Source organism: Phocoena sinus, chromosome 2, assembly GCF_008692025.1.
Source record: "Phocoena sinus isolate mPhoSin1 chromosome 2, mPhoSin1.pri, whole genome shotgun sequence".
NCBI lineage: Eukaryota > Metazoa > Chordata > Mammalia > Artiodactyla > Phocoenidae > Phocoena > Phocoena sinus.
In genome coordinates, this window is record NC_045764.1 from 38,980,844 (window position 1) to 38,998,026 (window position 17,183).

Genomic DNA, 17,183 nt, shown 5'->3' on the forward strand with positions numbered 1-17,183 from the left:
CAGAGGTGACCCTGCTGGATGGAATGGTGGCTCAATTTTTACTTTTAAATGCAGCTCCTTTCTGTTCTCATTACTGGCTCTTACCACTTTACATCTCACCAGCAGTTAGAGGGTACAGAGTTCTCTAAAAGCCCTTCGGCATTTATTGCTTGTTGACTTTTTGCTGATGGTGGTTGACTTTTGTGAGTTGAATCCTTTATGTAGATTAGAGTTGCATGAGTCTAATAATTCCTGATGTTGAGCTGTTATGCATTTTTCTTTTTTTGAAAAAGAGTGAGTAAAACTTACCTCTTCATACTATCTCCTTGAAACATTTGGCTGTTTTAAATTTTTTTGGCCATTCCCAGCTCAGGACATTTTTGAGATCACGTGTCCTTTACTGCCCTGAGTCCTTGTGAATGTTAAGTGACCGTTAGCTGTGGGTTTAAAGCCGCTTTTGCGGGAAACGGCCACAAGGCGGCAGCATTTCTACATTTCCAAATCTGGGTTTTTGCGCAAAAGAGCCTTTCTGGAAATCATGTTAGCAGGCTGCAAATTAGAGTGAAATGTGCCAGGGCAAACCCCCAAGAGCTTAAATCTCCTTACTTCTTGTTTGCTTTTTTAATTTAATTTTTATGTATTACCAGAGCAAAATTGATAAAAATATTGTGTGTGTTCTAGGTGTACAGAATCTGCTTCATTATATCTATGCATCGATCTATTCATCTTTGGATCCTTTCCCGTATAGGTTTTACAGAGTGTTGAGTAGACCTCTCTTGGTATTCCATAGGTATTTTTTGATTATATATTTCATAAGTATTAGTACATGTGTGTTAACCCCCATATACTAATTCATATGTTCCATGCACATTTCCATGTGGTTAAACATATTTTTGTTTTCTGAATCCATGCGTGTCCTTCTCTTGGAACTAATTTCATGGTTATCAATTTTTAGGTAACACCTATAACTGATGTCATAGGATTTCTGTCTTTTGGGTTCTTTCTTAGTTCAAGTTGGCTGATTGTTTCTAGATCCTTCTGTGGTGGTGCCAATGGCAATGTTTCATTCTTTACCTTGGCTAATATTCCAATGTGTACATGAGCCACTTCTTTATGGTGCATTTCTCTGTTGATGGGCACTTTGGTTCTTCCAATCTTGGCTATGATACACGTTGCTGGAGTGCAGGATTGCCAGCCTGTGTGTTTTTGATGCTAGTCTACTCAGGAGATAGGCCCATCAGTGGGCCTACCAGATCGTAGGGTAGCTCAATTTTTACCTTGAAATGCACCTCCATTCTGTTCTCAATACTGGCTGTTCCCAGGTTACATCCCAACAGCAGCAAGAGGGTACACCGTTCTCTAAAACCCCTTCAGCATTTATTCTTAGTCCACGTGTTTGGTGATGATCATTCTGACGGCAGTGAGGTGAACGTTTCTGTAGATTGGATTTGCATGACTTCATTAATTCCTGATGTTAAGCATTTTTCCATTCCCACGTTTTTAACCAAGAAAAAGAAAGGAAAAGTAAGAGAAGACAAATGTGCGTAAAATGGCCTCTTGAAATAGTCGTTTTGAATTGTGGATGTCTTTTGAATTTTTTGGTCGATATGCGACCTCAGGAGTTGTTTTCAGGGCAGGTGTCATTTAAAGGCCTGTAATTATTTTGAATATGAACTGACCATTAGCCCTGGGTTTAAAGCTGCTGTTGTGTGAAACGGCCACAATGTGGCAGCAGTTCTCCTGTATAAAATCTGTTTACTAGGGCAACAGAGCCTCAATGGAAGACATGTTGTAGGTTGTAAATTAGAATGGAATGTGCCAGGAAAAAGCGCCTTACGTTAATGTCTCACTACTTCTTGTTCGTTTTATTAATTTAATTTTTATTTTTTATCACAGCAAGTTTGATTACAATGTTTTGCTTGTTCTACGTGTGCAAGATATGGTTCTTTTACACATATACATGTGTCTATTCTTCCTGGGATCCTTTTCCCATGGTCTTTGGTGATTATATACTTCACCTGTGTTTGTATATGTCTGCGAAGCCCAATATCCTAATGTATCCAATCCTCACACCTTTCCATTGGTGAACCATAAGTTTGTTTAAAGAAGCTGTGATTGCCTTTCTCTGTGGAAATATCTTCACTGGTATCAATTTTTAGGTAACACCTATAAGTGATATCCTAGGACCTGAGTCTTTCTCTTTCTGACTTACTACAAGTTGTGTGATTACCTCTAGACTCATCTATGGTGCTGCAAATGGAATTGTGTCATTTTCTTCCTTGGCTAATATTCCATGTGCACATTTACCAGTTCTTCTTTGTCCACTCATCTCTTGGTTGCTTTCATGGCTTGGCTATTGTAATACTGTTGCAATGCAGATTTGCCTGCCTGTGTCTTTCCAATTCTGTCTTCTTAGGTTATAGGCCCAGGAGTGGGCCTGTTGGATCATATGGTAGCTCAATGTTCACCTTGTAGAGGCACGTCCATTCTGTTCTCATTCGTGGCTCTTACCAGGTTACGTCCCACTTAAAGTTGACGGTATGCACTTCTCCACAATCCATTCAGCACTTATTGTTTGTAGGTTTTTTCGGATGTTTATTCTGACAGGTGTGAGCTGATACCTCTTTGTGGTTGGATTTGCATGGGTCTCATAATCCCTTGAAATTGAGCTTTCAGGCATGTCCGTTTTTTCTTCAAACTGTGAGTGCAGCTTACCTCTTCATATTGTTTTCCTGAAGTATGTGCCACACTTTGTAATATTTTGGCCATTATCTCCCTCAAGACATTTTGAGGGCAGGTTCATTTACAGCCCTCCAGTACTTGTGCATATGAAGTGGCACTTAGCACAGGTTTTAAGGCTGCTGTTGCAGGTAACGGCCAGAGGGTGGCAGCATTTCTGCTTTCCCCACTCTGGTAACTAGGGAAAGAGACCTTCCTGCCAGTGGTGTCCCTCAGTTATAAATTAGACTGGAATGTGCCCGGATAATCCCCCAAATGCTGATGTTTCCTTACCTATTTTTGTTTTTTAATTTGAATTTATAGTTTTTATTGGAGCCATATGCCATTGTGTACATGGACCACTTCTTGTTTGTGCATTCCCCTGTTGATGGACATTTTCGTTGCTTCCAAATGTTGGCTATGGTAAATATAGCTGGAGTGCAGGATTGCCAGCCTGTGTCTTTTTCATTCTCATCCTCTGAGGCTATAAGCCCTGCAGTGGGTATGCCTGATTGAATGATAGCTGAATATTTACCTTTTCAAGGCACCTTGTTTGTGTTTTCATTACTGGCTTTTACCATGTCCCACTTTGAAACAAGGGTATGCATTTTCCACAACCCCTACAGCATTTATTTTTTACATAAATGTTGCTCATGGCCATTCTGACTGCTGTGAGCTGATAGGTTTTTGTAATTTGGATTTGCATGTCTTTCATAATTCCTAATGTTCAGCATTTTTCCATGCCTTTTTTATATCTGTTAAACAGAAACAGAAAAACAACTGTGAGTACAAGAAACCTCTTGAAATTGTCTTCTTGGAAGGTTGCCCTCTTTTGAATTTTTTGGTCGATTTTGGACCCCAGGATTTTTTTTGAGGGCAGGTGTCATTTACAGGCCTGCAATGAGTGTGAATATATAGTGACCATTGGCCCTAGGTTTAAATCTGCTGTTGTGGGAAATGGCCACAAGGCGGCAGCATTTCTCCATTCCCAAACCTGTTTACTAGGGCAGCAGAGCCTTTCTGGAAGTTCTGTTCCCAGGTTGTAAATTAGAATGGAATGTGCCAGGAAAACCCTTCAAAAGATTATGTCACATTACTTCTTGTTTGATATTTTAATTTTTTTAATCGGGGTAACGATTAGAATATTTTTTGTCTTATGTGTACACAGTCTGGTTCATTTGTACTACATATGTGTGTATATATATATATATTCAAGTAGAGATCCTCTTCCAATGTAAATTATTACAGAGTGTTCCGTAGACCTCCGTTGCTATATGGTCGGTCTTTTTGATATATATATTTAATATGTATTTGTATACCTATGGTAAACCTAATCTTAATTTATCCATTCCCCCCACCTTTCCTTTTAGATAAGCGTGGTTTGTTTTTGAAGTCTCTGGGTGTCTTTCCCTGTGGAAATACGTTCATTTCTGTCAGCTGTTAGATAACGCCTATAAGTGATATCATAGGATATGTGTCTTTTGCTTTCCGACTACCTCATGTCCTGTGATTATATCTAGGCTCATCTATGGTGCCTCAAAGGGCAGTGTTTCGTTGTTTTCCTTCGTTAGTATGCCGTTGTGTACATGGACCGCTTCTTTATCCATTCATTTGTTGATGGACATTTTGGTTGCTTCCGTGCCATGGCTATTGTGAAAATGGCTGCAGTGCAGCTCTTGCAGCCTGTGTCTTCTCGGCTCTGGCCTTCTCAGGTGTGAGGCTCAGCGGAGGCCCTGCTGGATGGAATGGTGGCTCAATTTTTACTTTTAAATGCAGCTCCTTTCTGTTCTCATTACTGGCTCTTACCACTTTACATCTCACCAGCAGTTAGAGGGTACAGAGTTCTCTAAAACCCCTTTGGCATTTATTGTTTGTTGACCTTTTGCTGATGGTAGTTGACTAGTGTGAGTTGAATCCTTTATGTAGATTAGAGTTGCATGAGTCTAATAATTCCTGATGTTGAGCTGGTATCCATTTTTCTTTTTGGAAAAAGAGTGAGTGAAACTTACCTCTGCATACTATCTCCTTGAAACATTTGCCTGTTTTTAATTGTTTTTGGCCATTCCCAGCTCAGGACATTTTTTGAGGTCACGTGTCCTTTACTGCCCTGAGTCCTTGTGTATGTTGAGTGACCGTTAGCCGTGGGTTTAAAGCCGCTTTTGCGGGAAACGGCCACAAGGCGGCAGCACTTCTATATTTCCAAATCTGGGTTTTTGGGCAACAGAGCCTTCCTGGTAATCATGTCAGCAGGCTGCAAATTACACTGAAATGTGCCAGGGCAAACCCCCAAGAGCTTATATCTCCTTACTTCTTGTTTGTTTTTCCAATTTAATTTTTATTTATTATCAGAGCAAATTTGATAAAAATGTTGTGTGTGTTCTAGGTGTACAGAATCTGGTTCATTATATCTATGTATCTATCTATTCATCTTTGGATCCTTTCCCGTGTAGGTTATTTACACAGTGTTGAGTAGACCTCTCTTGGTATTCCATAGGTATTTTGTGATTATTTATGTCATAGGTATTAGTACATGTCCGTTAACCCCCATACCCTAATTCATATGTTCCTTACGCCTTTCCATGTGGTTAAACATATTTTTGTTTTCGGAATCCATGCGTGTCCTTCTCTTGGAACTAATTTCATGGGTATCAATTTTTAGGTAACACCTATAAGTGATATCCTAGGACATGAGTCTTTCTCTTTCTGACTTACTACAAGTTGTGTGATTACCTCTAGACTCATCTATGGTGCTGCAAATGGAATTGTGTCATTTTCTTCCTTGGCTAATATTCCGTGTGTACATTTACCAGTTCTTCTTTGTCCACTCATCTGTTGATGGACTTCTTGGTTGCTTTCATGGCTTGGCTATTGTAATACTGTTGCAATGCAGATTTGCCTGCCTGTGTCTTTCCAATTCTGTCTTCTTAGGTTATAGGCCCAGGAGTAGGCCTGCTGGATCATATGGTAGCTCAATGTTCACCTTGTAGAGGCACGTCCATTCTGTTCTCATTCGTGGCTCTTACCAGGTTACGTCCTACTTAAAGTTGACGGTATGCACTTCTCCACAATCCCTTCCGCATTTATTGTTTGTAGTTTTTTTTCTGATGTTTATTCTGACTGGTGTGAGCTGATACCTCTTTGTGGTTGGATTTGCATGGGTCTCATAATCCCTTGAAACTGAGCTTTCAGGCATGTCCGTTTTTTCTTCAAACTGTGAGTGCAGCTTACCTCTTCATATTGTTTTCCTGAAGTATGTGCCACATTTTGTAATATTTTGGCCATTATCTCCCTCAAGACATTTTGAGGGCAGGTTCATTTACAGCCCTCCAGTACTTGTGCATATGAAGTGGCACTTAGCACAGGTTTTAAGGTTGCTGTTGCAGGTAACGGCCAGAGGGTGGCAGCATTTCTGCTTTCCCCACTCTGGTAACTAGGGAAAGAGACCTTCCTGCCAGTCGTGTTCCTCAGTTATAAATTAGAGTGAAATGTGCCCGGATAATCCCCCAAATGCTGATGTCTCCTTACCTATTTCGGTTTTCTAATTTGAATTTATAGTTTTTATTGGAGCCATATGCCATTGTGTACATGGACCACTTCTTGTTTGTGCATTCCCCGGCCGATGGACATTTTCGTTGCTTCCAAATGTTGGCTATGGTAAATATAGCTGGAGTGCAGGATTGCCAGCCTGTGTCTTTTTCATTCTCATCCTCTGAGGCGATAGGCCCTGCAGTGGGTATGCCTGATTGAATGGTAGCTGAATATTTACCTTTTCAAGGCACCTTGTTTGTGTTTTCATTACTGGCTCTTACCATGTCCCACTTTGAACCAAGGTTATGCATTTCTCCACAACCCCTACAGCATTTATTTTTTACATAAATGTTGCTCATGGCCATTCTGACTGCTGTGAGCTGATAGGTTTTTGTAATTTGGATTTGCATGTCTTTCATAATTCCTAATGTTCAGCATTTTTCCACGCCTTTTTTATATCTGTTAAACAGAAACAGAAAAACAACTGTGAGTACAAGAAACCTCTTGAAATTGTCTTCTTGGAAGGTTGCCCTCTTTTGAATGTTTTGGTCGATTTTGGACCCCAGGATTTTTTTTGAGGGCAGGTGTCATTTACAGGCCTGCAATGAGTGTGAATATATAGTGACCATTGGCCCTAGGTTTAAATCTGCTGTTGTGGGAAATGGCCACAAGGCGGCAGCATTTCTCCATTCCCAAACCTGATTACTAGGGCAGCAGAGCCTTTTTGGAACTCGTGTTCCCAGGTTGTAAATTAGAATGGAATGTGCCAGGAAAACCCTTCATAAGATTATGTCACATTACTTCTTGTTTGATATTTTAATTTTTTTAATCGGGGTAACGATTAGAATATTTTTTGTCTTAGGTGTACACAATCTGATTCATTTGTACTACATATGTGTGTATGTATGTGTGTATCAAGTACAGATCCTCTTCCAATGTAAATTATTACAGAGTGTTCCGTAGACCTCCGTTGCTATATGGTCGGTCTTTTTGATATATATATTTAATATGTATTTGTATACCTATGGTAAACCTAATCTTAATTTATCCATTCCCCCCACCTTTCCTTTTAGATAAGCGTGGTTTGTTTTTGAAGTCTCTGAGTGTCTTTCCCTGTGGAAATACGTTCATTTCTGTCAGCTGTTAGATAACGCCTATAAGTGATATCATAGGATATGTGTCTTTTGCTTTCCGACTACCTCATGTCCTGTGATTATATCTAGGCTCATCTATGGTGCCTCAAAGGGCAGTGTTTCGTTGTTTTCCTTCGTTAGTATGCCGTTGTGTACATGGACCGCTTCTTTATCCATTCATTTGTTGATGGACATTTTGGTTGCTTCCGTGCCATGGCTATTGTGAAAATGGCTGCAGTGCAGCTCTTGCAGCCTGTGTCTTCTCGGCTCTGGCCTTCTCAGGTGTGAGGCTCAGCGGAGGCCCTGCTGGATGGAATGGTGGCTCAATTTTTACTTTTAAATGCAGCTCCTTTCTGTTCTCATTACTGGCTCTTACCACTTTACATCTCACCAGCAGTTAGAGGGTACAGAGTTCTCTAAAACCCCTTTGGCATTTATTGTTTGTTGACCTTTTGCTGATGGTAGTTGACTAGTGTGAGTTGAATCCTTTATGTAGATTAGAGTTGCATGAGTCTAATAATTCCTGATGTTGAGCTGGTATCCATTTTTCTTTTTGGAAAAAGAGTGAGTGAAACTTACCTCTGCATACTATCTCCTTGAAACATTTGCCTGTTTTTAATTGTTTTTGGCCATTCCCAGCTCAGGACATTTTTTGAGGTCACGTGTCCTTTACTGCCCTGAGTCCTTGTGTATGTTGAGTGACCGTTAGCCGTGGGTTTAAAGCCGCTTTTGCGGGAAACGGCCACAAGGCGGCAGCACTTCTATATTTCCAAATCTGGGTTTTTGGGCAACAGAGCCTTCCTGGTAATCATGTCAGCAGGCTGCAAATTACACTGAAATGTGCCAGGGCAAACCCCCAAGAGCTTAAACCTCCTTACTTCTTGTTTGTTTTTTAAATTTAATTTTTATTTATTATCAGAGCAAATTTGATAAAAATATTGTGTGTGTTCTAGGTGTACAGAATCTGGTTCATTATACCTATGCATCGATCTATTCATCTTTGGATCCTTTCCCGTGTAGGTTATTACAGAGTTTTGAGTAGACCTCTCTTGGGATTCCATAGGTATTTTGTGATTATATATTTCATAAGTATTAGTACATGTCTGTTAACCCCCATACCCTAATTCATATGTTCCTTACGCCTTTCCATGTGGTTAAACATATTTTTGTTTTCGGAATCCATGCGTGTCCTTCTCTTGGAACTAATTTCATGGGTATCAATTTTTAGGTAACACCTATAAGTGATATCCTAGGACATGAGTCTTTCTCTTTCTGACTTACTACAAGTTGTGTGATTACCTCTAGACTCATCTATGGTGCTGCAAATGGAATTGTGTCATTTTCTTCCTTGGCTAATATTCCGTGTGTACATTTACCAGTTCTTCTTTGTCCACTCATCTGTTGATGGACTTCTTGGTTGCTTTCATGGCTTGGCTATTGTAATACTGTTGCAATGCAGATTTGCCTGCCTGTGTCTTTCCAATTCTGTCTTCTTAGGTTATAGGCCCAGGAGTAGGCCTGCTGGATCATATGGTAGCTCAATGTTCACCTTGTAGAGGCACGTCCATTCTGTTCTCATTCGTGGCTCTTACCAGGTTACGTCCTACTTAAAGTTGACGGTATGCACTTCTCCACAATCCCTTCCGCATTTATTGTTTGTAGTTTTTTTTCTGATGTTTATTCTGACTGGTGTGAGCTGATACCTCTTTGTGGTTGGATTTGCATGGGTCTCATAATCCCTTGAAACTGAGCTTTCAGGCATGTCCGTTTTTTCTTCAAACTGTGAGTGCAGCTTACCTCTTCATATTGTTTTCCTGAAGTATGTGCCACATTTTGTAATATTTTGGCCATTACCTCCCTCAAGACATTTTGAGGGCAGGTTCATTTACAGCCCTCCAGTACTTGTGCATATGAAGTGGCACTTAGCACAGGTTTTAAGGTTGCTGTTGCAGGTAACGGCCAGAGGGTGGCAGCATTTCTGCTTTCCCCACTCTGGTAACTAGGGAAAGAGACCTTCCTGCCAGTCGTGTTCCTCAGTTATAAATTAGAGTGAAATGTGCCCGGATAATCCCCCAAATGCTGATGTCTCCTTACCTATTTCGGTTTTCTAATTTGAATTTATAGTTTTTATTGGAGCCATATGCCATTGTGTACATGGACCACTTCTTGTTTGTGCATTCCCCGGCCGATGGACATTTTCGTTGCTTCCAAATGTTGGCTATGGTAAATATAGCTGGAGTGCAGGATTGCCAGCCTGTGTCTTTTTCATTCTCATCCTCTGAGGCGATAGGCCCTGCAGTGGGTATGCCTGATTGAATGGTAGCTGAATATTTACCTTTTCAAGGCACCTTGTTTGTGTTTTCATTACTGGCTCTTACCATGTCCCACTTTGAACCAAGGTTATGCATTTCTCCACAACCCCTACAGCATTTATTTTTTACATAAATGTTGCTCATGGCCATTCTGACTGCTGTGAGCTGATAGGTTTTTGTAATTTGGATTTGCATGTCTTTCATAATTCCTAATGTTCAGCATTTTTCCACGCCTTTTTTATATCTGTTAAACAGAAACAGAAAAACAACTGTGAGTACAAGAAACCTCTTGAAATTGTCTTCTTGGAAGGTTGCCCTCTTTTGAATGTTTTGGTCGATTTTGGACCCCAGGATTTTTTTTGAGGGCAGGTGTCATTTACAGGCCTGCAATGAGTGTGAATATATAGTGACCATTGGCCCTAGGTTTAAATCTGCTGTTGTGGGAAATGGCCACAAGGCGGCAGCATTTCTCCATTCCCAAACCTGATTACTAGGGCAGCAGAGCCTTTTTGGAACTCGTGTTCCCAGGTTGTAAATTAGAATGGAATGTGCCAGGAAAACCCTTCATAAGATTATGTCACATTACTTCTTGTTTGATATTTTAATTTTTTTAATCGGGGTAACGATTAGAATATTTTTTGTCTTAGGTGTACACAATCTGATTCATTTGTACTACATATGTGTGTATGTATGTGTGTATCAAGTACAGATCCTCTTCCAATGTAAATTATTACAGAGTGTTCCGTAGACCTCCGTTGCTATATGGTCGGTCTTTTTGATATATATATTTAATATGTATTTGTATACCTATGGTAAACCTAATCTTAATTTATCCATTCCCCCCACCTTTCCTTTTAGATAAGCGTGGTTTGTTTTTGAAGTCTCTGAGTGTCTTTCCCTGTGGAAATACGTTCATTTCTGTCAGCTGTTAGATAACGCCTATAAGTGATATCATAGGATATGTGTCTTTTGCTTTCCGACTACCTCATGTCCTGTGATTATATCTAGGCTCATCTATGGTGCCTCAAAGGGCAGTGTTTCGTTGTTTTCCTTCGTTAGTATGCCGTTGTGTACATGGACCGCTTCTTTATCCATTCATTTGTTGATGGACATTTTGGTTGCTTCCGTGCCATGGCTATTGTGAAAATGGCTGCAGTGCAGCTCTTGCAGCCTGTGTCTTCTCGGCTCTGGCCTTCTCAGGTGTGAGGCTCAGCGGAGGCCCTGCTGGATGGAATGGTGGCTCAATTTTTACTTTTAAATGCAGCTCCTTTCTGTTCTCATTACTGGCTCTTACCACTTTACATCTCACCAGCAGTTAGAGGGTACAGAGTTCTCTAAAACCCCTTTGGCATTTATTGTTTGTTGACCTTTTGCTGATGGTAGTTGACTAGTGTGAGTTGAATCCTTTATGTAGATTAGAGTTGCATGAGTCTAATAATTCCTGATGTTGAGCTGGTATCCATTTTTCTTTTTGGAAAAAGAGTGAGTGAAACTTACCTCTGCATACTATCTCCTTGAAACATTTGCCTGTTTTTAATTGTTTTTGGCCATTCCCAGCTCAGGACATTTTTTGAGGTCACGTGTCCTTTACTGCCCTGAGTCCTTGTGTATGTTGAGTGACCGTTAGCCGTGGGTTTAAAGCCGCTTTTGCGGGAAACGGCCACAAGGCGGCAGCACTTCTATATTTCCAAATCTGGGTTTTTGGGCAACAGAGCCTTCCTGGTAATCATGTCAGCAGGCTGCAAATTACACTGAAATGTGCCAGGGCAAACCCCCAAGAGCTTAAACCTCCTTACTTCTTGTTTGTTTTTTAAATTTAATTTTTATTTATTATCAGAGCAAATTTGATAAAAATATTGTGTGTGTTCTAGGTGTACAGAATCTGGTTCATTATACCTATGCATCGATCTATTCATCTTTGGATCCTTTCCCGTGTAGGTTATTACAGAGTTTTGAGTAGACCTCTCTTGGGATTCCATAGGTATTTTGTGATTATATATTTCATAAGTATTAGTACATGTCTGTTAACCCCCATACCCTAATTCATATGTTCCTTACGCCTTTCCATGTGGTTAAACATATTTTTGTTTTCGGAATCCATGCGTGTCCTTCTCTTGGAACTAATTTCATGGGTATCAATTTTTAGGTAACACCTATAAGTGATATCCTAGGACATGAGTCTTTCTCTTTCTGACTTACTACAAGTTGTGTGATTACCTCTAGACTCATCTATGGTGCTGCAAATGGAATTGTGTCATTTTCTTCCTTGGCTAATATTCCGTGTGTACATTTACCAGTTCTTCTTTGTCCACTCATCTGTTGATGGACTTCTTGGTTGCTTTCATGGCTTGGCTATTGTAATACTGTTGCAATGCAGATTTGCCTGCCTGTGTCTTTCCAATTCTGTCTTCTTAGGTTATAGGCCCAGGAGTAGGCCTGCTGGATCATATGGTAGCTCAATGTTCACCTTGTAGAGGCACGTCCATTCTGTTCTCATTCGTGGCTCTTACCAGGTTACGTCCTACTTAAAGTTGACGGTATGCACTTCTCCACAATCCCTTCCGCATTTATTGTTTGTAGTTTTTTTTCTGATGTTTATTCTGACTGGTGTGAGCTGATACCTCTTTGTGGTTGGATTTGCATGGGTCTCATAATCCCTTGAAACTGAGCTTTCAGGCATGTCCGTTTTTTCTTCAAACTGTGAGTGCAGCTTACCTCTTCATATTGTTTTCCTGAAGTATGTGCCACATTTTGTAATATTTTGGCCATTACCTCCCTCAAGACATTTTGAGGGCAGGTTCATTTACAGCCCTCCAGTACTTGTGCATATGAAGTGGCACTTAGCACAGGTTTTAAGGTTGCTGTTGCAGGTAACGGCCAGAGGGTGGCAGCATTTCTGCTTTCCCCACTCTGGTAACTAGGGAAAGAGACCTTCCTGCCAGTCGTGTTCCTCAGTTATAAATTAGAGTGAAATGTGCCCGGATAATCCCCCAAATGCTGATGTCTCCTTACCTATTTCGGTTTTCTAATTTGAATTTATAGTTTTTATTGGAGCCATATGCCATTGTGTACATGGACCACTTCTTGTTTGTGCATTCCCCGGCCGATGGACATTTTCGTTGCTTCCAAATGTTGGCTATGGTAAATATAGCTGGAGTGCAGGATTGCCAGCCTGTGTCTTTTTCATTCTCATCCTCTGAGGCGATAGGCCCTGCAGTGGGTATGCCTGATTGAATGGTAGCTGAATATTTACCTTTTCAAGGCACCTTGTTTGTGTTTTCATTACTGGCTCTTACCATGTCCCACTTTGAACCAAGGTTATGCATTTCTCCACAACCCCTACAGCATTTATTTTTTACATAAATGTTGCTCATGGCCATTCTGACTGCTGTGAGCTGATAGGTTTTTGTAATTTGGATTTGCATGTCTTTCATAATTCCTAATGTTCAGCATTTTTCCACGCCTTTTTTATATCTGTTAAACAGAAACAGAAAAACAACTGTGAGTACAAGAAACCTCTTGAAATTGTCTTCTTGGAAGGTTGCCCTCTTTTGAATGTTTTGGTCGATTTTGGACCCCAGGATTTTTTTTGAGGGCAGGTGTCATTTACAGGCCTGCAATGAGTGTGAATATATAGTGACCATTGGCCCTAGGTTTAAATCTGCTGTTGTGGGAAATGGCCACAAGGCGGCAGCATTTCTCCATTCCCAAACCTGATTACTAGGGCAGCAGAGCCTTTTTGGAACTCGTGTTCCCAGGTTGTAAATTAGAATGGAATGTGCCAGGAAAACCCTTCATAAGATTATGTCACATTACTTCTTGTTTGATATTTTAATTTTTTTAATCGGGGTAACGATTAGAATATTTTTTGTCTTAGGTGTACACAATCTGATTCATTTGTACTACATATGTGTGTATGTATGTGTGTATCAAGTACAGATCCTCTTCCAATGTAAATTATTACAGAGTGTTCCGTAGACCTCCGTTGCTATATGGTCGGTCTTTTTGATATATATATTTAATATGTATTTGTATACCTATGGTAAACCTAATCTTAATTTATCCATTCCCCCCACCTTTCCTTTTAGATAAGCGTGGTTTGTTTTTGAAGTCTCTGAGTGTCTTTCCCTGTGGAAATACGTTCATTTCTGTCAGCTGTTAGATAACGCCTATAAGTGATATCATAGGATATGTGTCTTTTGCTTTCCGACTACCTCATGTCCTGTGATTATATCTAGGCTCATCTATGGTGCCTCAAAGGGCAGTGTTTCGTTGTTTTCCTTCGTTAGTATGCCGTTGTGTACATGGACCGCTTCTTTATCCATTCATTTGTTGATGGACATTTTGGTTGCTTCCGTGCCATGGCTATTGTGAAAATGGCTGCAGTGCAGCTCTTGCAGCCTGTGTCTTCTCGGCTCTGGCCTTCTCAGGTGTGAGGCTCAGCGGAGGCCCTGCTGGATGGAATGGTGGCTCAATTTTTACTTTTAAATGCAGCTCCTTTCTGTTCTCATTACTGGCTCTTACCACTTTACATCTCACCAGCAGTTAGAGGGTACAGAGTTCTCTAAAACCCCTTTGGCATTTATTGTTTGTTGACCTTTTGCTGATGGTAGTTGACTAGTGTGAGTTGAATCCTTTATGTAGATTAGAGTTGCATGAGTCTAATAATTCCTGATGTTGAGCTGGTATCCATTTTTCTTTTTGGAAAAAGAGTGAGTGAAACTTACCTCTGCATACTATCTCCTTGAAACATTTGCCTGTTTTTAATTGTTTTTGGCCATTCCCAGCTCAGGACATTTTTTGAGGTCACGTGTCCTTTACTGCCCTGAGTCCTTGTGTATGTTGAGTGACCGTTAGCCGTGGGTTTAAAGCCGCTTTTGCGGGAAACGGCCACAAGGCGGCAGCACTTCTATATTTCCAAATCTGGGTTTTTGGGCAACAGAGCCTTCCTGGTAATCATGTCAGCAGGCTGCAAATTACACTGAAATGTGCCAGGGCAAACCCCCAAGAGCTTAAACCTCCTTACTTCTTGTTTGTTTTTTAAATTTAATTTTTATTTATTATCAGAGCAAATTTGATAAAAATATTGTGTGTGTTCTAGGTGTACAGAATCTGGTTCATTATACCTATGCATCGATCTATTCATCTTTGGATCCTTTCCCGTGTAGGTTATTACAGAGTTTTGAGTAGACCTCTCTTGGGATTCCATAGGTATTTTGTGATTATATATTTCATAAGTATTAGTACATGTCTGTTAACCCCCATACCCTAATTCATATGTTCCTTACGCCTTTCCATGTGGTTAAACATATTTTTGTTTTCGGAATCCATGCGTGTCCTTCTCTTGGAACTAATTTCATGGGTATCAATTTTTAGGTAACACCTATAAGTGATATCCTAGGACATGAGTCTTTCTCTTTCTGACTTACTACAAGTTGTGTGATTACCTCTAGACTCATCTATGGTGCTGCAAATGGAATTGTGTCATTTTCTTCCTTGGCTAATATTCCGTGTGTACATTTACCAGTTCTTCTTTGTCCACTCATCTGTTGATGGACTTCTTGGTTGCTTTCATGGCTTGGCTATTGTAATACTGTTGCAATGCAGATTTGCCTGCCTGTGTCTTTCCAATTCTGTCTTCTTAGGTTATAGGCCCAGGAGTAGGCCTGCTGGATCATATGGTAGCTCAATGTTCACCTTGTAGAGGCACGTCCATTCTGTTCTCATTCGTGGCTCTTACCAGGTTACGTCCTACTTAAAGTTGACGGTATGCACTTCTCCACAATCCCTTCCGCATTTATTGTTTGTAGTTTTTTTTCTGATGTTTATTCTGACTGGTGTGAGCTGATACCTCTTTGTGGTTGGATTTGCATGGGTCTCATAATCCCTTGAAACTGAGCTTTCAGGCATGTCCGTTTTTTCTTCAAACTGTGAGTGCAGCTTACCTCTTCATATTGTTTTCCTGAAGTATGTGCCACATTTTGTAATATTTTGGCCATTACCTCCCTCAAGACATTTTGAGGGCAGGTTCATTTACAGCCCTCCAGTACTTGTGCATATGAAGTGGCACTTAGCACAGGTTTTAAGGTTGCTGTTGCAGGTAACGGCCAGAGGGTGGCAGCATTTCTGCTTTCCCCACTCTGGTAACTAGGGAAAGAGACCTTCCTGCCAGTCGTGTTCCTCAGTTATAAATTAGAGTGAAATGTGCCCGGATAATCCCCCAAATGCTGATGTCTCCTTACCTATTTCGGTTTTCTAATTTGAATTTATAGTTTTTATTGGAGCCATATGCCATTGTGTACATGGACCACTTCTTGTTTGTGCATTCCCCGGCCGATGGACATTTTCGTTGCTTCCAAATGTTGGCTATGGTAAATATAGCTGGAGTGCAGGATTGCCAGCCTGTGTCTTTTTCATTCTCATCCTCTGAGGCGATAGGCCCTGCAGTGGGTATGCCTGATTGAATGGTAGCTGAATATTTACCTTTTCAAGGCACCTTGTTTGTGTTTTCATTACTGGCTCTTACCATGTCCCACTTTGAACCAAGGTTATGCATTTCTCCACAACCCCTACAGCATTTATTTTTTACATAAATGTTGCTCATGGCCATTCTGACTGCTGTGAGCTGATAGGTTTTTGTAATTTGGATTTGCATGTCTTTCATAATTCCTAATGTTCAGCATTTTTCCACGCCTTTTTTATATCTGTTAAACAGAAACAGAAAAACAACTGTGAGTACAAGAAACCTCTTGAAATTGTCTTCTTGGAAGGTTGCCCTCTTTTGAATGTTTTGGTCGATTTTGGACCCCAGGATTTTTTTTGAGGGCAGGTGTCATTTACAGGCCTGCAATGAGTGTGAATATATAGTGACCATTGGCCCTAGGTTTAAATCTGCTGTTGTGGGAAATGGCCACAAGGCGGCAGCATTTCTCCATTCCCAAACCTGATTACTAGGGCAGCAGAGCCTTTTTGGAACTCGTGTTCCCAGGTTGTAAATTAGAATGGAATGTGCCAGGAAAACCCTTCATAAGATTATGTCACATTACTTCTTGTTTGATATTTTAATTTTTTTAATCGGGGTAACGATTAGAATATTTTTTGTCTTAGGTGTACACAATCTGATTCATTTGTACTACATATGTGTGTATGTATGTGTGTATCAAGTACAGATCCTCTTCCAATGTAAATTATTACAGAGTGTTCCGTAGACCTCCGTTGCTATATGGTCGGTCTTTTTGATATATATATTTAATATGTATTTGTATACCTATGGTAAACCTAATCTTAATTTATCCATTCCCCCCACCTTTCCTTTTAGATAAGCGTGGTTTGTTTTTGAAGTCTCTGAGTGTCTTTCCCTGTGGAAATACGTTCATTTCTGTCAGCTGTTAGATAACGCCTATAAGTGATATCATAGGATATGTGTCTTTTGCTTTCCGACTACCTCATGTCCTGTGATTATATCTAGGCTCATCTATGGTGCCTCAAAGGGCAGTGTTTCGTTGTTTTCCTT